General features: G+C 36.6%; 1 protein-coding gene and 1 pseudogene across 1 annotated transcript in view; both read right to left on the bottom strand.

The window, feature by feature from the left end:
* Ralyl (RALY RNA binding protein like) overlaps nucleotides 1-23,325 on the bottom strand; it is a 322,124-nt gene that overhangs the window by 221,683 nt on the left and 77,116 nt on the right. The gene's annotated exons all lie outside the window — the stretch shown is intronic.
* On the bottom strand, nucleotides 18,922-19,152 carry LOC143382389 (small nuclear ribonucleoprotein G pseudogene; annotated as a pseudogene).

Below are 23,325 nucleotides of genomic sequence, written 5' to 3'. Positions count from 1 at the left end.
GAGATAGCATCTTGTCATGGCAAGTACTCAGTGGATTCTGACTAGTATTATTATCACTAAGAGTTAAAACAGCATCATATAAACTTTCTGTCAGAAATTTTGACTATGCATAGATTAATTATTCCTTGAAAGAACACTACAGATTCAAGTTTATTTTCAAAGAAGTATATCTTTTATGCTTTGCCTCTTTTCAAGCAGGAGTTTACTGTGTTCAATTGACTTATTTTTTTTAAAAAGACTCCTTTTCACTTATGGTATTTGAGGCTTTAGGGTTTCAGACTGTAATTCTGTAAGACAAGGACAGCTCTGCCCATTTTAAATCTTATATTGAAATTCTATATTTACCTTGCTATTTTATTTTGTTCTGTATTTGATTAATTTCTTTACCTAAAGCAACTCATAAGCCCTTAATCTTTTCAAGAGCTTCAATATTCTTTGAAGTTAAATCACAAGTAAACACACTTTGCAAACACCTTCAAAGGAAAGAGTGAACATAATCCATTTTGCACAGTAAATGTTACTACCAGAATTGGATTAGTATTTACTGGAAAATACAAGCAATTTACATGCAGTGGCCATTTTTTTTTCTTTGTACAGTGTCACTATGGATTCATACACATGCATTTGAAAATTACATTAGCAATGCTGATCCAATCATACTGAACAGAGGTTGTCTTACTCTTTTATCCCTAACTTATTTAGAAGACATTTAAGTGATGTTTGTAATTTTTCCTTTCATACCAACACACACAAAGCAGCACTATGAAATAGAACAGGGAATGTATGTTTTCTAGGTTTTTGTGGAAATAAAAAGAAAATGAAGTATTTTAAATAAAAGAATCATATTCTTTTAAAACAAGAATATTGAAGCCTATTAATTTTTATAGTCCCACAGGTCTTACTTGGGCACCAGGCTGGATCTGCTTTTGCAGCCACTTCTCAAACCAAGTAACAGCTACTTGTTGGCTTATGAAATGGGGTAATAGTCTTGTTCTGGCTCATAGATAAACACCACTGTGCCAGTCACAAAGTCTGCAAGGGGATACTATCCTGGGGAATGACCGCACAACTTAATTATGATTTTCTGCTATGATTTTGTAACATTTGTTTTCTCATAACTGATAGAGCCAGGTGTTTATGATTCAGCACACAACCACTTTTGATGCTGTTTTTGTAACTAATAACCTTTTTAAAATCTCACAAATGACACCAGAGAGAAATTATTAGGTACATAGATGAATGCACATATGGTGCGATGCTACATCATGTACAAATAGAGCAATGAAAAATTGTGCTGCAATTGTGTACAATGAATCAAAACGCATTCTGCTGTCATATATACCTAATTAAAATTAATTAATTAATTAATTTAAATAAATAAATAAATAAATAAAAGAAATAACGAGTAGATTTGATGACTAGAAATACACAAACCAAATTCTCCCAAGTAGAAATATATATCAAGCAAGTCAAACCACCATCCAATAGAAAATGTTTAGTATGTGTTAAAAAACAAGCAAATATCATTATTTTGTATAAAGACTTTTGCAGCAAAAATACAAAAGTATTCAAAAAAGGAATATTACATTAAGAAAATTTAGAAAACTAGAAATGCAAGAATATAATTTCCTGCTGATAAATGCAAATCTCAGGTTTTGTTTATCAGGATGATGGTGCTTTGTGTTACTAAAGGTTTGAACTCAATACAGACATGGCTTAAAGCTCCTAACTATCATGACATTAAAAAATACTGACAGGGAAGAGAAAATATGGATATAATGAACTAGTATAAGGAAATTCAACAGGTAAGTGCCATATATTTATGGCATTAATCAAATATGTTTTGAATTCAAGTTAACATTAAATAACTGATGACTCATTTAATTTGCAAATATTTATTGAGCACCTTTTGAACAAATTGTTGATACTATGATGAAAATATTCAGACACAATCCCAATTTTTATATAAATGCATACACATTTACAAGGTTACATATCTATGAATCTTTATCTAATATCTCTATTCAGTGCCTAATTATAATTGTTATTAGTTGTAAATAGGGTGGTGGAGTTAACCAATGCTTGCCCAGCATTTTTTTAGTTGCAAAACTGAAATTTCTACATCCTGGAAACCTCATGAATCTGAGAAAAACTGAGATGGTTATATTCTAGAAAGGAAAAGTACTGGTAAGATGGGGGAAATGTGTGTATTAACACTTATTTTCTATAAAAAATCATCTTTTTTATTTCATGTACACAATAACTTCTGAGGAGTTAATGAAACTTTCATTAATCAAACTAAAAATACTGTAAAACTCTATGGAATAAAGTATTTTCAAAAAGCACTCAGTGGTGTTTTCTTGAAATATCACTTTAAATCATATGCAAGGTAGAATACATGTGACCATTAAAATACAAATGCCTAAAAGAAACAGCACTGCAGGAGCACTGAGCACAGCAGTGCCCAGACCTGGGTTTCTAAAGCCCCTCTCCATTAGAAAGAACTGGGGCTTTTTGATGGTATAGTTGATTGTAACACTGGGGCAGGAAATACACAATGAGTCTGAGGGATCTTCCACTGCCATAATTTGAGCAAATGCTGGGATGAACAAACCACATTTCTTTCTCTTTTTTTGCACGTGTGTGTCTACACACACACCCACACACACACACACACACAGAAAGAGCAGAGGAACCAAAATGAAAGAGTAAAAGAGCTCCCAATTCTCAAATTTGGGTCAATGTGAGCAACAAAATAAATAAAGCGGTATTGAATTATAATCCTCAAAAAATATATATATATCCACAACTCCATACTGATGTAAATGATTGAATAAATTAATAAATGCAGAAGAGTTCTAAAAAATGATGTGGACACTTCAGCCTCCAGGAGTGGAGCCTAACTCCATGCTCCTTAAATGTGGGCTGTGCATTATGGCTTCCTTCCAAAGAATAGAGAATGGAAAAAGGAGTGGGGGAGGGTGACTTCACAGAAAAGAAACTTAACAAGTACTACTGCAGTCAGCTAATCAAGATCACCATTAGCAGTTACAACATGTTGATAAATGTGGGCTGAAACTATACTTTCACTTGGTGCTCTTTTCAAAAATCTATTATTCCAGTCCCACCATGAGAAAAACATCAGACAAAATAGGACATCTTTCAATATATGTGACCATTACTCCTGGAAACTATTGAGATTATCAAAACCAACAAAGTATAACATGGCAGCCTGGATGGGATCCTGAAGTCCCCTGACTTCAGGTAAAACCTCAGGAAATCTTAATAAACCTCAGACTTTGTTTACTAACAGTGCATCCATTTTGGTTCATTAATTAGAGTAAATGTATCATGCTAGTGTAAGATACTAATAATTGGGGAAACTGTGTGCAGGATTTGGGGATTAGATAGGTACTTGGCAGTATCTTCTCATTTTTTTTTCTGTAAATTCAAAATTTAAAAAAAAACTATTAATAAAAAAATCCAATATTGAACTAGGCAGAAGTTACAGTGAATTTGAGTCTCAAGTATTTTTATGGTGACAATTAAATATTTATTTTATTTTTGAAAAGTGACATATTATACTAGTAATACAAGATCAGAAAACTAAAAATGAAAAAAAAAATCAAAGTAAAAAATAATCACTGATAACTCCATAATCTGTAGGTTAGTAAAACTAGTTGACATATTTTAACATGTGCATTTACAAGTAAATGCTCAAGGACTTAATTTTCAAGATATGGACAAAGAGGGAAGAGGAATTCTTATTTGCTAAGTTCCTAATATAAGCCTGTAATGCTGATAATTATGTTCACATATATCATTAATGTCATAACAACAGTGACATAGACACGATTCCCATTTCACAGATGAGAAAACACATTGAGAGGTTAGGTTGATCAAGGAGAAACTGAAGATTAAGACACTCAGACTTAAATCCCAAGTGTGTGACTTCCAGCTCTCACTGACACTTTCCAACTCTTGATCCCTCCTATGAATTGAAAGGGATTTAGTAGACCTTGCAAAACCTCCCTATTACATAGATTTTTTTTGGATGTATATAATATGCAGCAAAGATTAACATAATTGAGCAGCTTCTCCTTGCTTGTTTATCAGACATGTGAGAAAGAATGATAAATTGAAAAGGTCACTGGATTATGAGCCATAGCTGTGAGATTTGAGATATCCTGTCTCAACTCTCAAGTTTCATGTCCCACATCATACCAAAGGTCCATTAGACTGTTGACTTTTTTTTTTTTTTTTTTTGGCTTACTGTAGTTTAACTTTATTATCATTCTTCTAGAGACTGTTGACTTTTTGAGTGGATGGGCTTGATCTCATACAGTGTTGGATTCAGGACACCTGACATGATCCTGGCCCTATTTTAGGCAGGTACGCAATACATCCTTGCTGAACTTAATCAAACTGAGGATTCCTGGTATATCTAAGTCAAGAATAGGGTTATCAATCAAAAAGGTGTTACAGCAATTCAGAATTCAGAAAATCTGTTTATATGCAAAAGTCTTCGGAATGTATGAATTTAGGATATGAATAACTCAAGTTTCCTTTAATTATATGCTAACAGTTTAGCAGGTTCATTGTCAGAAAAGTAAACAGCAGTATCTCCAGATGAGAATGGGAAGCAAATACAGAGAACATGCAATGCAGCAGGACTGGGGAAATGCAATGTGAAAGGCAGAATTGAACCATGGGTTTAGTCCAGGAATTCTAGTAGCTCTGGGAATAGTAGGCTGGGCAGCAACAGGGCCCTCAGAAACACAAACTGACAAAAAAGAAATTTTATCCCAACCTACTCAAACACCTCAGGGAGTGAAGAAATAGGTGAAAGGAAGCAATCCTGGGGCCTGAACTCCCTCCTCATCCTACCTCCAGTTCTGCTTGAGACACCATGTTATCATGCAGAGACACCTCGGCCAACGTGTCTAAGCTTCATGCAACCTCCACACCCCCCACCCCAACACCAACAGCTGTCCTCAGGGTACTTATTTGGTCTTGCAGTTTCTTTGGCCCGTTGGGGAAAAATGAACCTATAGGAGAGTTTTTTGGCCCTTGGAACTGGCTTGGGACTTTTTGCATAGGAGTTCCTGGGGTCCTGAGTATTGGGAGCATGATTTAGAAGTGTGCCAATTACAATGTACCCATGAACAGCTATTTTCTGTGACCATTATTGGACCTCAAAAAGATATGTGCAAAAATTGAGAGTAAGAGCTTTAGAAACTGGATAGCAATTTAATAGGGTATTTTTTATGTCTATTGAAGCTAATAAGAAAAATTAGAAGCTTATCATTTATATATATTTAAAACATTTTATCTTTCTAAAATTATTTTTAATGCATTCTTTCTAAGTATTTATCTATAGTAGAGTATGGAAAAAGCAAAACCAAACCAAACCAAACCAACCACCAATGAACCATCACTACCTAAAGCTGGATCCTTGCCCCTAGAGGAGAAACAGATTGAGAAGAAGGGTAGAGATTCTGAGTATGTACATCCTTGGAGCAATAGATTACTCACTTTGTGATGAGAAGAACAGTGGGAAGAGGGCAGAGTGGAGCACTCTAAAGCTCCAAGTCCAGGCAGATGATCCAGTTGCCCAAGTCTCCTGAATGACTCTGCTTTTCCCAGTGTCACATTGGTTGAGAATGGAGGTGCACGGGACTAGGGTTCTTCAGTCCAGCTAGGGCTCTGGTGATGTTGGGACATAATGAATGAAATTGTTTGATATATGACCTTATTTGTTGTCCCAAATGAAAATATGCCACTAGAGTAGCTTCCATAAATCAGAAAGTTTCTTAGCAAAATGAATATTATTATTAGAAGTTACCAAGGATAATTACCAAAAATATATATAGGAATTAGCACACACCATGTAAAAATGCTTCAAATTATAGGCCTTAATATAATGTACCCAAATTCTAGTTTTATGTTACATATTTAGTTAAGTACCTAGCATTACACAACTGTGTCTCTTAGAACAATCTGCTGGACTGCTTTAGAATGATTTGGATAATTTCTTATTTTGGCTATTGATTGGTAGTTTGCTATTGTAAGGGCCCCAAATTCATACATATCTGCCAGTTGAACATCTCTCAATTTGGATAAGGAAATTGTGTAACTGATACATATTTTCACCCTTATCCAAGTTTTAAGTGTATGTGTGTATATGCATGTAATGATTGTACTTTCTTAAGATTAACCTATCAACAATGTCTCAAATTATTTTATAACTTTTAAGGTATGTGGATGACCTAGTCAAATAGTTGTTCGCAAGGCATGCATCTGAAGTAAGTAGTTTACCAAACTTAGGGAACTGGTTTCTTTTCTTTTTTGGGGAGTGGATGAGTACCAGGGATTGAACTCAGGGGCACTCAACCACTAAGCTACATCCCTAGACCTATTTTGTATTTTATATAGAGACAGGGTCTTGCTGAGGCTGGCTTTGAACTTGCCATCCTCCTGTCTCAGCCTCCTAAACTGCTGGAATTACACGTGTGCACCATGGCGCCCAGCCCTTCTCAACACTTTGATAATTAGTTATACTTATTAGAGCACTCAACAGTTTCACAAGACCATTCAGATGTCATTCTCATTATAATAACTACATCAGAAACATAGAGGAACAAGTTAACCTTCCTGTTTGGTCTGTCTCAAAAACTCAACCCAAATGGCACTACTCCTAGGTCCAATGACAAGGCCAGAGTGATTTCTCCTCTGCCACGAAGGCTCCTTCTTTCTGAATTATCATTTTACTAAATATTTTGCTGATTCATCTTCAACCTGGAAAAGAAGAGATGTATTTCTGCAATTTAAAACTCAGTTTGAGTTCAAATTTAATTGCCCTGAATTCATATTTAATTACTCTCCAACTAAAAGTACCATTATAAATTTTCCTAAATTTAGTATCAAATTACTACAAATTATAATTCTTAGGCCAGAGAGGGTCAAAGGAAACACAGCAGTTGGTCTATAGCAATGTGATACATATTGCTTCTCTTTTACATTTTCATGCTTTTTAGGAAAAAGGAGAGGAAAGAAAAGAGGAACAGATGAAAAGAGTGAAGAAGAAAAATTTGTAGAGACACAGAAGAAAGAAAAATAGAAGAGATAAAAATACTGTTTTGGTCTTTAAATTAAAATGAATTAATAATGAAAAAATGTAGTTATTGTAGACCAAGTGAAATGTACCAGTCACTCGCCACATTTTAGACTTATAATCTTCAATTACACTCTTTTTCACATACATACACACAAAAATACACCCTTTCCCAAAGAAAGCTTTAATTTCTCCATTTTCACAACAGCAGTTTTCACTGAAATAAAATGCTGGCAAGTAGGTAATACAGTTATGGGAACAAAAATGGAACTCGGTTTTGTGACTTCAAATCTTTTCAGTATATTACACACAGTTCCTCACTTATATAATGGCTTTGAATGTGTATACGTATAGCATATTGCTCTTTAATGGATAGGCCTTTTTTTGTTTGGTATTACACATGCATTCATGCAAAAAAGCATTATCACAAAACAATACCTTTTAACTGTACAAAAACAAAGACTCATGAATAGAGTCCCTGGTCATCCAGGATCAGGTTGGATAAACAATTAAAAGTATACACCAGCTATGTTTGACTTATGTTTAGGCAATAAAAAGATCCTGTAGTTTATGGAAAAAAATCTAAATATATTGATGTTTTCAAGGCAGAATTAAATGAATAACATACAATTAAATTATTAAAGACTCCATGTTATCTTCTGTATACACAGAATGATACCAGGCTCTAAAACCTATGTCCTGGTTTTCAGAAATTAAAATAACATGTAAAAACATCCTGAGTCATTACCAATTCCAGGACTGCAGATACATGCAACCAAACCTTCAATTTATGTACTAACGATTTTGCCCTTCCCAAGGGCAAAATCATTAGTACATAATCACATTCAACTTTGTGAAGCAAAGTCTTCACTTCAGGTCAATATACCAGAGAAAGCTTTGTGACATCTGGAGGAAGGAAGGAAGCAAGGAAGGAAGGAAGGTAGGTTGGTTTAATATTCATGAAAGTGCACGAGCATCATGAGGCAGGAAATACAAATAAGTGAAGTTATCTTAGTGCAGAGAGCAATGAGGAAGAGCTGGAATGATTTGGGAGTAAAACCTCCTGTGATCACAATTAACGTGTGCTGATAAGGCCTTTGATGGGAACAGGGGTTAGCAGATGGGTACAAGTGAGAGGCTGGCTTGGACAGGGAAGAACTCTGGCTGAATAAGTTTGGCTCCTAGGTTTAACCTGAAGCATTTCAATAGAAATATTGATATAAATTGGCCACAGGCAGTTTAATCTTCCAAAGAGGTCAGAATCCAAGGCTGTGTTCTTCCCCCATGTTGAGGTTGTGTGCTAGGTTCTTGTGGCAGGAGTACATACCGGGTGGGCCAACAGCAAAGGGAGGGAGAATACGGTTGCTGGTGGACCTGAGCATTGAGGGTTGGTGCTGTAGGACTAATGGTGGACCCAATGTATAGAACAATACCATGGCTACAGACAGAGAACCGATCTCCTCAAGTTGAGATTATGTAAAAGCCAAATAGGTCTGAGCCTGGAGATTGAGAACAATAGTGTTGAAAGTCTCTGCAGAACTTATGAGGCTGATAGGAATGAGCAGTAGGTGAACTATAGACAATGAGGAGCCAAGAAAGGATTGGACCCCCAAAGGAAGAGCAAAGCAGATGTGGTGATTGAAGGTGGTGGGGGACCTGGTAAAGATGGAGATGATGTCATCGCAGAGGATTTTCAAGGACTAAATGTCAGGGTTTGTGAATTACTAGAAATAGTCACTAGTAGGCTACATTAATGTTTGTAAATGAAAATAGTCAGAGGAATGATGCTCTTTCCTATTGGAACATAGGTACACAGGCCTGAAGCTGTGAACACAGATGGGAACCCCAGCAAAAATAATTGATTTAGTTCACAGATAATGTTCTTTTATTGAAAATCCTTAAGTGAAGCTTGTGTGTCAGAACTTTTCCACTTATTTTGCATTCAAAGGTGAGTGAGTGAGAGAGAGAGAGAGAGAGAGAAAGTGAAGAGCAAATGAGCTTTGGCGAAAAAGTTAAATATCCTTCAAATCAATTTCTGAGACTTCTCTTGATTTACTTTATAATAAAAATTCACCTTTACAAGGGTAATGGGAGAGCTAGATTTTAGGAAGGTAATGGAACAAAAATTGTGTATGCAAGTAGAATAGAATGAAGAGAACATGAGGATAGCTTCAAAAAATACCAAACGTTCGCCACATGGTGGTGCCCAAGTACTTTCCAGATTTGCTTTCCTGTCTACACATTTGTTGCCCTTACTGTTTTCCTTCATCTATCACATAAAATAAGTAAAAGCTACAGAGCATTCTTCATCCTCTAAAAGGGAACAGAAAATCTGACAGTTAAGTTTCCCTCGGTAACAAATCCCAAATGTGACACTTCGATGGATTTCAAATTGATATGAGGTTAAAGTAGGAAATAAGAATAGATGGGAAACAACCTTATTAAAATGAGCTACAATTTCAGAGACAATAACCTCTTAAGGAGGGTGTGGCAAATCTTCCCATATTTACAAGATATTTAGAAATATACTTTTAAATTATTTGAGGAAGTGCAAATTATTAGTACGTGGGGCTGTTTGTAGGAAAGCCTGGTACCTTCTGCCATCAATCACAACAAGGAGGAGACTATATTTTTGGCATTAGTGGTACAGATGGCCTTCAGTGTTCCTCACACCAACCTCAGGATTGCACAGAGTATCAGGTTGACTTGTGTCCTTTGTGTAGATAGTAAAGAGTTAAGGTAAAATTGGCTAAGATAAATAAAAGGCAGACAAAACTGATATCCCGTATCGACTAACAAAAAGACACATGTTACTTATTACATTTTTCTAGCTTTCACATATTACAAGCAGTGCAAAATAAAATATTTCCATAGAAAGGACATGGAAACATTGTCTGTCATTAGAGATTTGAATAGATTCGTCTAGAGCTGTTTTGTCAGGAATAGGGCACTGTATTTTACAAAAGGAAAGGAATATCCATCTCATTTCTAATAGGTAACAGGACACTGTGAAGGAGGAAGGAGTTATGATTAACTTTCTTATTCAAGTCAATGGCTCCATAAAGTTATTAAGCTCCAAGTTCTGCTTTCATAAGGAACAGGCACATAAATAGAAAATTCCAGGTAGGGAAGAATGTTATTTTTTAAAACCCCCCAAAGAGCTTCCTGAGTAGGGATAGTGAAGTTTAACATGGACTCAGGGAACACGTTTCTCAAGAGTTCACATTTTAGCAGAGACCTGAATAAAGTGACAGTGAGCCACACACAGACGATTAATCAAACTACAACAACAAGAATGACAACACTCTCTAGCCCATGGTGCAAGTGTCCATGTATGTCAGAGAAAATGCTGCTTTTATGTCTGTTTTTCAAATTAAAGGGCAGCACTTGTTTTGCAGAATGCCAGGCTAGGGGTCACACTTAACTCTTTTACTGATTTGTTTGCCAGTGTAAGTGATTTCACCTGTCTTGCCTCTGGTCTCTCTTCTTTACAGTGGGCAGAATGGTAGCCCTCTTCTCCCCAGCTGCATGTGATTGTAAAGCCAAATGGAATCTCATACCCAAACCCTCTCTTTCTCTCCCATTTTTTCCCCTTTAATAGTTTCTCAATCACATACAGAAGTAGTAATGGAAGAGCATCACAGTTCTTCATTCATTCATCCATTTATCTAAGACACATTTGTTAGGTTCTAATTATGTGCTAGGCACATAATTCTCTGATAGAAGTTATTGATTTAAAGAGGAATAAGACCCAGTACAAGCCCATAAAGAATTTAGTCTAGTGGGGGGAACAAGTGAGTTACTACATTAGAATACAATCATGATTGCAAGTTACTCACAGAGTGAGATAGAAGGGTAGAGAAAGGATGTCTAACTCTATTTTCCAAAGGGACTTAAGAATAGAATTTAAGCTGACAAAGATAAAAGAGGGTTTTAAGGAAATATTATAATAATAGCAATAATAACAACAAAATAACAAATGCTTCTAAAAAAGAAGTAATGGAGAGTTGGTCCTGTTTTGGGGAAGATTACAGAATTACATAGAGTTCACCTTAAAATCATCCCTCTCTATATTGGTAGAGCAAGTGAATCATGGTGAAGGAGGAGGGGAGTGAGAGGAGAGGTCCTGGGGAAAGAGACTGATCAAATTATCTCATATGCATAATGAATCCCACTACTCCATATAATTATAATGCACCAATAACACACAACACCTCTCACTACTTATTCTCCAACCTCACTGTTCTTCTGACAATTTCTAGAAACTGTCAGGCTTTTCCTCTTCGGGGCATTGGTAATTACTCTTCCTGATGCCTAGGATACATTTCCATTCAACACTTGGCATTGTGGAGTCCTCCTCATCTTTCTGCCTCAGTTTCAATGTTCTCTTTTCAGAGAGAGATTTCCAGGCCATACAATCCAAAGTATTCTCACCACCATTATTCTCAATGATAGAATCTGCTTCATTTATTTTACTATGACAAGCTGATTGTATCTTTGATATTTTTATTGTCTGCCACCCCCACTTAACTGTAAGCTTAATGGGGGCCCAGACAGGGCATGAATTTGGCAGTGAGTGTGGTTTTCACTCATATCATGAGGTCAACAGCTATTTCTTCAACAAACAGAAATGCGTGCAAGGGGCAGCAGAGCTGGAGGAAATAAAAGAGATTAGAGGGCAGGAAATGGCATGCTAAAAGTTTGCCCTAAATCTTTAAATGTGCTAGAAAAGCCTTGAAGGATCTCAGTGGACAAATAGTACCAAGGCACTTCTATTAGAGACATCAGTCTGGTTAGGATGTCGGGCAATTGATTGGAATGAAGGAATTTGAGGCAGGGAGATCCATTAAGTGCCTGCTGCAGTAATTCAGGTGAGCAATGCTGTGAAAAGCTTAGGCTTAGTGGCTGCAAGGAAGGAACATATAGATTCAGGATTATTACAGTTGGACAGAGTTTGGTGTCTGGCTAGAAATCAATAGAGAAGGTGGAAAAGTCTAAAATATCTACTAGATTTCTGACTTAGGCATCTAAATAGATCACAAATAAGATTTATGTGAAGAGATCAGACACAAATAGTGAATATTTTAAACTTGAAATGACTGTTGGATATCTTTGTGTCTGGAGCTCTGTGGAAAGGTCTAGAAATACAGGTTGGAGAGTCAAATGCATATGATGTCATGGTTAAGGCAATTTTATGACTACACTACACAGCTATTTGACCACAAGGAGATGGATGAGCTCACTTAGAGTACGCCATTAAAAACAGGAATGCAGTGGTTAATTTATAAGATGAAAAGGAAACCTTGGGGAATAGCATTATTTAACAGGTGGGAAGTAAAGGGAGCGTCTACAAAGGAAAGCAAGGGAGATTAACCAGGTAGTGATTCCAAAACCAAGAACAGAGTCAAAAATGTTGAAAAGAATGTAGATGACAACAGAGTCAACAGCTCAGGTTAAAGATGGATTTTGTTGTTTAAGTTACTGTTCAGCTGCAAATAATAGAAAATCCAATTTTATAATGGCTTGAAACAGCAGGCCTTTATTTTTCTCACTTAGCAATAAATGTAGAGGGAAACAACAGTGAACTGTGTTCATCAAGGAGCCTGTGCCACAGTTTCTTTCTCTCTCTTGCTGCAATACGAGGGCAGAAGCTTTGACTGTTGCATCTATGTTCAAGGCAGGAAGATGGGGTTGAATGAGGCAGAGCAAGGCCAGGCTCATCTGACCTACTTTAAATCCCTTCAGTAGACTTCCAGGCAGAAACTGTCCCAAGAACATTGTCCTAGAAATAAATTTATTATTTCTAACATCAGTTCCTACATCATCTCTAGTGGAGGCAGTCATCTGGTATAGCATTAAACATGGTTTGGTTTTTCCATTTTTCTGTTTGCTTTCCCTGGCATTTATAGCTCATTGGTAAATATCAGGGGTTGGGGATAAGACAAAAATTCTGTACCTCTATCTATAAAACCTGGGGCCATAACTATTCTTCATCTATAGGCTATTTATCTGTAAAATTGGGATAACTTGCTATAATATTAAATTCAGATAATAACAGACTTTAGTGAAGTACTATTACACAGTAGAAAGATTTAGTTGGTATCAATATTAAGACAATGCTATGTGTGTGTGTGTGTGTGTGTGTGTGTACAAATGGTACTTATATTATTTATCTGCAGACATCTTAGTTCTGTCATGCCTAGTTTAGAACTGTTTTGAGTGAAGGAAACACATCTTAGTTATTTCTGCATAGTTAAGACTTTATATTAGCTTTGCTTTGTACATTTCAGGTACTTAATGTTTCCTCAGTATGTTGATGAATTTAATTGTTATTAATGATAGATAACAACATCATGATAAAAATCATGAATAGAAACATATGAAACATTAAATCTAACACTTTCCCCATGTAAATGGACATTTCAAAAGGCTCTGTTTGATGTTTATCTCCAAAAAGTTATCAGTTTGTTCTGGATGGAAAGAATATGTTAATCCCAACAATATGGCTTTGCTTGGGAAAAACATGATTAGGAAAGTAATTTTTCAAAAATCCCTCCTCATTTTTCTTAGTCATATTCAGATCATCTTGGCATAGGTCTGCTCCAACAGATGGGCTGAGCGCAGAGCCCCATAGGCCTGCAGATTGAGATCTGGAAGGAAAGCAAATGTCAGCAGTGAGGATCCTCCCAAGAAAACGTTTGCCTCAAATACCAGCCTCTCTTTACCTATTAACTTCTTAAAGAGCAAACCTTTCCACACAGTCTACAAAAGCAAGAGTGTACGCTCAGCAGGAAAACAACAAACTGGATGGTCACAAGATAAACTAAATATGTCAAGCTGAGAGAAGGTGTCTAGCATTAAACAAGAATGTAGGAAAATAGCTCTCAATCAGTCCATGATTTGTGTATGTGTATACATGTATGAATATGCCCTACACACACACACAGACACACACACACACACAAACACACACATATTCACACACTCCAAATACTTCATCTCAGCCACTGGAGAATTTACTAGTTTTGCATAATTAAACAACAAAAAATGGAATTGCATTTGATGAGCAATGGATGAGTCCTACTTAAGGGACAGAGTGTAATTAAGATTAGAGTAGCTATTTTGTTTTAGAGGAAAAGGGTAGCAAAATAATAAAACTAATATCAAGACAAAATAATAACAGCAAGTTTCTAAATGAAAAGTTTCAGATTGCATAACAGACAGAAAACACTATGAAAACTCACAAGCATTTGTAGTTAGATTACTACTTTTCACTTGGATTGGGATTGGCAACATAAAAATTAGGTTCACAAGATAGTGGCTCCCTCATCAAATTAGGCAATATCCTGAGAATTAATGGTGATGATAACAGTGATGATAAAAGAAGAAAAAAATAATCCTAGTAAAGTCTGGACAAGTTTCTAACATTATTCTATGGTAACAAAAGCTAAATATTCTTTGTGGAACAATTAGTTTGAAGAAAAAGCAATTTTAAAATTTTTCATACTTGAGGCAAAGCTTTCTTTAAGAAACATGTATGTATACATTAAAATGCAATTTAATCAATCCAAATACTTCTTTTTTTTTTTTTGAAGGGGAAAAGGAATGAATGATAAGACACTTAAGAAATTAGGTATTATTTTCTTAGAGATATCAAACAAATTCCTGATTTTTTAAGTTAGATATTGAAGAAATTCCTTTTTATAGCTCTATACATATTTTAAAAATAATAAATTTTTTAATGTTCAAGATTGATTGTTTAAAAATGACTAATGCTATATTTTATTATCAAGCAATAATATTTATAAGTTTACATAAACTCTTTTAAACCTTTACTATTATATGTCATACATTTTAATTTATTCAACAAACTCTTATCGATCAATATTAAGTGTGTTTCTGTCTGCTCTTTTTAATCACTGTGATCTAAAGACTTAACAAGAACAATTTTAGAGAAGGACCTCTGTAACTGTTATTTGGCATTAATGTTTCAGAGGTCTCAGTCTGTAGATGGCCAGCTCCATTGCTGTGGGCTCGAGATGATGCAGAACATTAGGGCAGAAGAGGAAAGCAGCTCAAACATGTCAATCAGGAAGGAGAGAGAGAGAGAGAGAGAGAGAGAGAGAGAGAGAGAGAGAGAGAGAGCGCACACTCTGTTTACCAGGGACAAAATATATACCACAAAGGCACACCCTTAGGAACCCACCTCCTGCAGCCACACCCGACTTGCCTACAGTTACTACCCAGTTAATTCCTATCATGGGAATAATGCTTGGATTATGTTAAGGCTCTCAAACCAATCATTTCACCTCTGAAATTAGTATCTTCTCACATATGAACTTTTGGGGGCATGCCTCATATCTAAACCAAAACAGTGACACACTGTGATATTCACTACAAATAAATAAATGACACTCTTTTGAGGTGTTGTTGAGTTCAAAATCCAGACACATGCAGAAATTTAGACACATGCAGAAATCAATAATCATAAAATACTGTGGTATGTGGGACAACACATCATTTTGGATGGAGATCTAGGGAGACATCTTGGAGGAGATAACCACAATAGTCATAAAGAAATGTAAAGTAGTTAAGGAAGAGAAAATTGTGATTTTCTGGGTATGCAATCATAGAAATCCAAGCACACCATACAATATGGCAGGAGTCTGAGACTAGAGAGAGTAAGGTCAGATAACTGAATTTGTATGGCATGTTTTGGAGCCTGGAATTATGTTAGAGCTGATGGAGTATTGATAACAAATTCTGAATAGAGAAATGATGTGGTAATCATCACACTTTAGAGCAGGAGTGGAAAGCTTTATCTGCCAAAGGCCATGTAGTAAATATTTTAGACTTTATGGACCCTGAGGTTCCTCTTGTTTCTACTGATCTATGCTGTTAGAGCACAGAACACCCATAGACCATACACAGACACATGAATGTCACTCTGTTCCCCACAATTCTTAGAATTAAAAAAAAATAAATGTTAAGTTTACTTTTTCATGGGTCACATAAACTTAGACAGCATGCCAGATTTGGTTTTCAAGCTACAGTGTGCTGACCATTGTTGTAGATACATAGCCATAATCAAATCTATGGAGCATAGGTTTGAATGAGATAAGATTGGACTCACAGAGTAAGTCTATTAAATTATTATTTCCATCACTCAGTAAAGATTTCTGTGAGCTCGAACAAGGTATTAGAAGTAGAGTTTGAACAGAGGGGGAAAAATGTCATGAATATTTGAGCAATAAGTTAGCAGAATTTGAGCACAAAGGAGAAATCATGTAAAAAAAGTTTTGGGGAGTGTATGACTGTATAGATGGTGGTATCACGAAAACCTCACAGATAATTATGGTAGAAGTTCCAGTTTAGGGAATACAGAGAATTTTGAGAAACCTAAGAGCCATGAAGCCCAAGGAGTTCTCATATTGCATTAATGAAAGCCATGTGCCATTACTTTAGAAAAACCTTTACCTATTGTCTTGACTTTTATATTTGTGAACATACTCAGCTGTCTTAGTCATCAACTTGCATTATTTTAGATTTCCCTGTTTCAGAAAAGCTAGCTTTTAAAAATGGTTCAACTTTCTATTAAAGCTTGTAGTCTTTTGAATCTGCAGACTCCTGTTTTGAGTTTTCCTATTATTTATTATTTATCTTCTAAACTCTCATCTTGCTTTTTTTAGGAAACAAGGAGAATTACTAATCACTCCACACCATCAATATCAGTAAGAATTCCTCCCGTTCTAGCCTTAGGGAAAAAGCAGGAGTGTATTAGTCAGTTTTGAGTGGTTGTGACCAAAAGACTAGACATGAACAAGTCAGAAGAGGAAAAGTTCATTTTTGCTCAAGGTTTCAGAGGTTCATTTGGTGGTGGGCTGACTCATAGCTCTGGGCCTGAAGTAAGGTAGAAGAACATGATGGCTGAAGTGTATGGTGGCGGAAAGCTTCTCAGCTCATGACAGCTGGAAAGCAGGAAGAGCTTGAGTACAAGGACCCAGGGATAACATAAACTGCCAAGTACTGTCACCAGTGACGTTCTTACTCCAGCCATGCCCTACCTGCCTATAGTCACCAACCATTTATCCATCAGAATTATTAATCCATCAAATGGATCAATCCATGGATCAGATTATGACTCTTATCATCTAATCAGTCCAGTCTTGTCTCTCATTTGAGCATTTGGGGGACACCCTGTAACAAATCCCAACAGGAGTAAAAAAGTTAGCATGGGAAAATCACAGAAGTCAATGAAAGAAAAAAAAAAAAAGCTGCAAGCACAGGGATTCCTTTTCTCTCTAACTAGGTTTTTGGGTTGTTCAGGGGAGTTGCAAGCAGGAAACATGGTGTGTCGGTATTCAAGAGCAGCTTGGATAGAAACTAGAGATAGTGGGAAATGTAACTCATTTCTGATTCTGTTGTTTGGGTTGGTTGGTTGTTACTCTTGTGCCTACAGGCTGGCCATGGGGGAGTTTGTAATAATCATTTAATTAAGGCCAATCAATTTAAGGTTTCTTAAATTAGAATTTCTTGGCAATAGGCAAAGCTTTTTTTAAGAAGAAAGGTGTTCTTTGCTGGGAAAGATTATTTCTCCTAACTCTGCAAATTTGATGGCTCCTACTCAGTCTCTAGGGCCACGTGTCAGAAGGATAAACATGATGGGCCTTTGCCAGAGAGAAGAGAGAGAAACCTGGACTTCAAAAAACTGCAGTTATCAAGCAAAAAGCCACACAACTGAAAGAGCTGCAGTACAGATTAAAGTACTATAAGGGATGAATATAATGTGGATAAATGGGCAATGGAACATACTGATTGAAAGCGTCAGGATATTTGAGTTGAATCAAAATACCTGAAATTTTTGGTCAATCTATTTTTGTCTACTGAGCCCAAGATAACAGAACAATGACATCAGGAGTCAGAATTTCTATAGTTGATTTCTTATCTATTGGATGGTAAAAAAAAAATTCAGATGATCAAATTCTCATTATTATGTCTAAGGTCTCCTCAGAGGAAAGAATGGGTGGTTTGAGGTGTTGGAGTTACTTGAGCATTATTCCTGGAAGGATTTACTCCCTCCTGCTAGAGATCCTGCCTTCTCAGTTTTTCTGAGAGGTGGTGGTGGTGTTGATGTCTTTCTATTTTGGAGGTTCATGCCTTAAACATCAGGCAGATGCCACAAATACCATTTGCTTTGATTTCTTGAGAACCAAAAAATAGCTTGTGATTTTAATTTTACTCCTACAGTTTTCTAGAGGAAAAAAAAATGCTGTTTCCATAAGATGGGCTTCAATGGCCCTTGGCAGTTATATTTCATATGGTGCTGCCACCCTCTCAAGACTGGCTTTTTTAAAGAAGGTACAGTTACAGACATTTTGTCTAACATTCATACCCTTGAAAGTGCATTTGATCTACACTTTAAAGGGATAAAGAAGGTTAAGAAACTGACTCAAGGGCACTTAAAACTTTAAGTGCTGCCAGAATTCAAATGTAATTTTTTTTTTTGAGTTGCAAACCTACAGTGTAGTTATTTCACCAAGTAGCCTCACTGCAAACCAATCAGTTATTTCTCCAGTAAATATTTGAGTACTTTGTGAATTGTTCATGTTGAGGTAGTCACCCTGTGCCCAGTTAATCTTGAGGATTACACTCTGTAGATCCAGGCAGATTATATTCTTTTTTTTTTTTTTGCTATTGAAGTTTATTTAACAAAAAGTTTAATATGAAAATGTACATGACCCAATTGTCAAGTTATAAACAGGGCTTCTGGAGGGAGGACACAGATTTCTCTGCTGAACAGCTGTTATTTATACTCGTTCTAAGGCTTCTAACATGATGATACTATTTCCTTGTATTATCACTGTTCCAATATTGTTCTGCTGTCCACTAGTTGCCATCTCCACACATTCATCTGTTATAAGATTCATGAAGGGATCAAATCCCTGTAATATTCCTTGGACATGTCTGCCACCATTTAATTTCAATGATAACTTCTTGTCCATAAATGTTTTCAGCTTGGGAGGGTGAGCTTTGCTCATACTGTCTACTCTGCAGGCTCCGAGATGCTTTGAAATGGAATTGGCGGCATCCTTCACCTAAAAATATTTTTTAAAAACTATATACCGGCATCAGATCATCCTACGGTCCCACAGTTTGTTGGTTCTTTATTCATTTAGCAGTACCAGGATTGAACCCAGAGGCGCTCTACCACTGAGCAACATCTCCAGCCCTTTTTATTTTGAGGCAGGGCCTCATTAAGTTGCTGAGGCTGGCCCTTAACTGGCCATCCTCCTGCCTCAGCCTCCTGAGCTGCTAGGATTACAGGTGTGCAGCCCCTCACCTGGCCGGGCCTCACAGTTTGCAGAGTGTGGGACAAGGGCAGCTGGGTGGTCCCTGGAGGAGATAGGATTGGGCAAGAAGCGAGTGGCTGCTGTGCCCAGGAAGGGCAGATCTGGCAGCAAGAGGAGATAAGTCAGGAAAATAAAGTTGACCATGTTCTTCCCAGTGGAGACTCTTCCTGGGAGACTCTTGACATGACCTGGGGAGGAGAAGGAACTCTGAAGAGTTAAGCCGAGGAGTTCATGGTTCTGTGCATTTCCATAAGTCTGCTTTCCCCGTCTCTGGAAAGTTTTCTTGTTTCACCTGGTGTGCCCAGGGTGTCATTTTATACAAATGGCCTCTCAGCCCATCCACATTGATCCAAAAGATCAAAGGAGAAAATAAGTCCCACAGCAGTGTTCCGTACACTGCCTGTCATCAGACACCAAGAAAAATTAGATCAACTCTCCTCTTTCCAAACTCGTCTCTCCCTTTCTTCCCCTCCAGAGAGGCACTTCATCTTTATTTTCATTCAGTGGTAAAATATTTTCTTTTTTTAAAAAATTTTTATTGTTGGTTGTTCAAAACATTACATAGTTCTTGATATATCATATTTCACACTTTGATTCAAGTGGGTTATGAACTCCCATTTTTACCCCATATACAGATTGCAGAATCACATCGGTTACACATCAATTGATTTACCTATTGCCATACTAGTGTCTGTTGTATTCTGCTGCCTTTCCTATCCTCTACTATCCCCCCTCCCCTCCCCTCCCCTCCCCGCTTCTCTCTCTACCCCATCTACTGTAATTCATTTCTCCCCCTTGTTTTTGTTTTTTCCCTTTCCCCTCACTTCCTCTTGTATGTAATTTTGTAAAACCCTGAAGGTCTCCTTCCATTTCCATGCAATTTCCCTTCTCTCTCCCTTTCCCTCCCACCTCTCATATCTGTTTAATGTTAATCTTCTTCTCATGCTCTTCGTTCCTACTCTGTTCTTAGTTACTCTCCTTATATCAAAGAAGACATTTGGCATTTGTTTTTTAGGGATTGGCTAGCTTCACTTAGCATAATCTGCTCTAATGCCATCCATTTCCCTGCAAATTCTATGATTTTGTCATTTTTTAATGCAGAGTAATACTCCATTGTGTATAAATGCCACATTTTTTTTTATCCATTCGTCTATTGAAGGGCATCTAGGTTGGTTCCACAGTCTTGCTATTGTGAATTGTGCTGCTATGAACATGGATGTAGCATTGTCCCTGTAGTATACTCTTTTTAGGTCTTTAGGGAATAGACCAAGAAGGGGAATAGCTGGGTCAAATGGTGATTCCACTCCCAGCTTTCCAAGAAATCTCCATACTGCTTTCCAAATTGGCTGCACCGATTTGCAGTCCCACCAGCAATGTACAAGTGTACCCTTTTCCCCACATCCTCACCAGCACTTGTTGTTGTTTGACTTCCTAATGGCTGCCAATCTTACTGGAGTGAGATGGTATCTTAGGGTGGTTTTGATTTGCATTTCTCTGACTGCTAGAGATGGTGAGCATTTTTTCATGTACTTGTTGATTGATTGTATGTCCTCCTCTGAGAAGTGTCTGTTCAGGTCCTTGGCCCATTTGTTGATTGGGTTATTTGATTTCTTATTGTTTAATTTTTTGAGTTCTTTGTATACTCTGGATATTAGGGCTGTATCTGAAGTGTGAGGAGTAAAGATTTGTTCCCAGGATGTAGGCTCCCTATTTACCTCTCTTATTGTTTCTTTTGCTGAGAAAAAACTTTTTAGTTTGAGTAAGTCCCATTTGTTGATTCTAGTTATTAACTCTTGTGCTTTGGGTGTTCTATTGAGGAATTTGGAGCCCGGCCCCACAGTATGTAGATCGTAGCCAACTTTTTCTTCTATCAGATGCCATGTCTCTGATTTGATATCAAGCTCCTTGATCCATTTTGAGTTAACTTTTGTGCATGGTGAGAGAAAGGGATTCAGTTTCATTTTGTTGCATATGGATTTCCAGTTTTCCCAGCACCATTTGTTGAAGATGCTATCCTTCCTCCATTGCATGCTTTTAGCCCCTTTATCAAATATAAGATAGTTGTAATATTGTGGATTGATTTCTGTGTCCTCTATTCTGTACCATTGGTCCACCCGCCTGTTTTGGTACCAGTACATTCTGTTTTTGTTAATATTGCTCTGTAGTATAGTTTGAAGTCTGGAATCACTATACCACCTGATTCACACTTCCTGCTTAGAGTTGTTTTTGCTATTCTGGGTCTTTTATTTTTCCATATGAATTTCATGATTGCTTTATCTATTTATACAAGAAATGCCGTTGGGATTTTGATTGGCATTGCATTAAACCTATAGAGAACTTTCGGTAATATCGCCATTTTGATGATGTTAGTTCTGCCTATCCATGAACAGGGTATATTTTTCCATCTTCTAAGATCTTCTTCTATTTCTCTCTTTAGGGTTCTGTAGTTTTCATTGTATAAGTCTTTCACCTCTTTTGTTAGGTTGATTCCCAAGTATTTTATTTTTTGGGGGGATATTGTGAATGGAGTGGTTGTCCTCATTTCCATTTCAGAGAATTTGTTGCTGATATACAGGAATGCCTTTGATTTATGCGTGTTGATTTTATATCCTGCCACTTTGCTGAATTCATTTATTAGCTCTATTAGTTTCTTTGTAGACCCTTTTGGGTCTGCTAGGTATAGAATCATGTCATCTGAAAATAGTGATAATTTAAGTTCTTCTTTTCCTATTTTTATGCCTTTAATTTCTTTCGTCTGTCTAATTGCTCTGGCCAGTGTTTCGAGAACTATGTTGAACAGAAGTGGTGAGAGAGGGCATCCCTGTCTTGTTCCAGATTTTAGAGGGAATGCCTTCAATTTTTCTCCATTCAGAATGATGCTAGCCTGAGGCTTAGCATAGATAGCTTTTACAATATTGAGGTATGTTCCTGTTATCCCTAGTTTTTCTAGAGTTTTGAACATAAAGGGATGCTGTACTTTGTAGAATGCTTTTTCTGCATCTATTGAGATGATCATATGGTTCTTATCTTTAAGTCTATTGATGTGGTGAATAACATTTATTGATTTCCGTATATTGAACCAGCCTTGCATCCCAGGGATGAATCCTACTTGATCGTAGTGCACTATTTTTTTGATATGTTTTTGTATCTGATTCGCCAGAATTTTATTGAGGATTTTTGAATCTAGATTCATTAGAGATACTGGTCTTCAGTTTTCTCTCTTTGAATTGTCTTTGTCTGGTTTAGGAATCAGGGTGATGTTGGCCTCGTAGAATGAATTTGGAAGTTCTCCCTCTTTTTCTATTTCCTGAAATAGCTTGCAAAATATTGGTATTAGTTCTTCTTTAAAGGTTTTGTAAAACTCTGCTGTATACCCATCCAGTCCTGGGCTTTTCTTAGTTGGTAGTCTTTTGATGGTTTCTTCTATTTCCTCAATTGATATTGGTCTGTTTAGGTTGTCTATATCCTTCTGACTCAATCTGGGTAGATCATATGACTTAAGAAATTTATTGATGCCTTCACTATCTTCTATTTTATTGGAGTATAAGGATTTAAAATAATTTCTAATTATCTTCTGTATTTCTGAAGTGTCTGTTGTGATATTGCCTTTTTCATCCCGTATGCTAGTAATTTGAGTTCTCTCTCTTCTTCTCTTCATTAGCATGGCTAAGGGTCTGTCAATATTATTTATTTTTTCAAAGAACCAACTTTTAGTTTTGTCAATTTTTTCAATTTTTTCTTTTGTTTCGATTTCATTAATTTCAGCTCTGATTTTAATTATTTCTTGCCTTCTACTTCTTTTGCTGTTGTTTTGCTCTTCTTTTTCTAGGATTTTGAGATGAAGTGTGAGATCATTTATTT

The sequence above is a fragment of the Callospermophilus lateralis genome, chromosome 16 (genome assembly GCF_048772815.1).
Source record: "Callospermophilus lateralis isolate mCalLat2 chromosome 16, mCalLat2.hap1, whole genome shotgun sequence".
Lineage (NCBI taxonomy): Eukaryota > Metazoa > Chordata > Mammalia > Rodentia > Sciuridae > Callospermophilus > Callospermophilus lateralis.
This window is presented reverse-complemented; position numbering and strand designations above follow the sequence as displayed.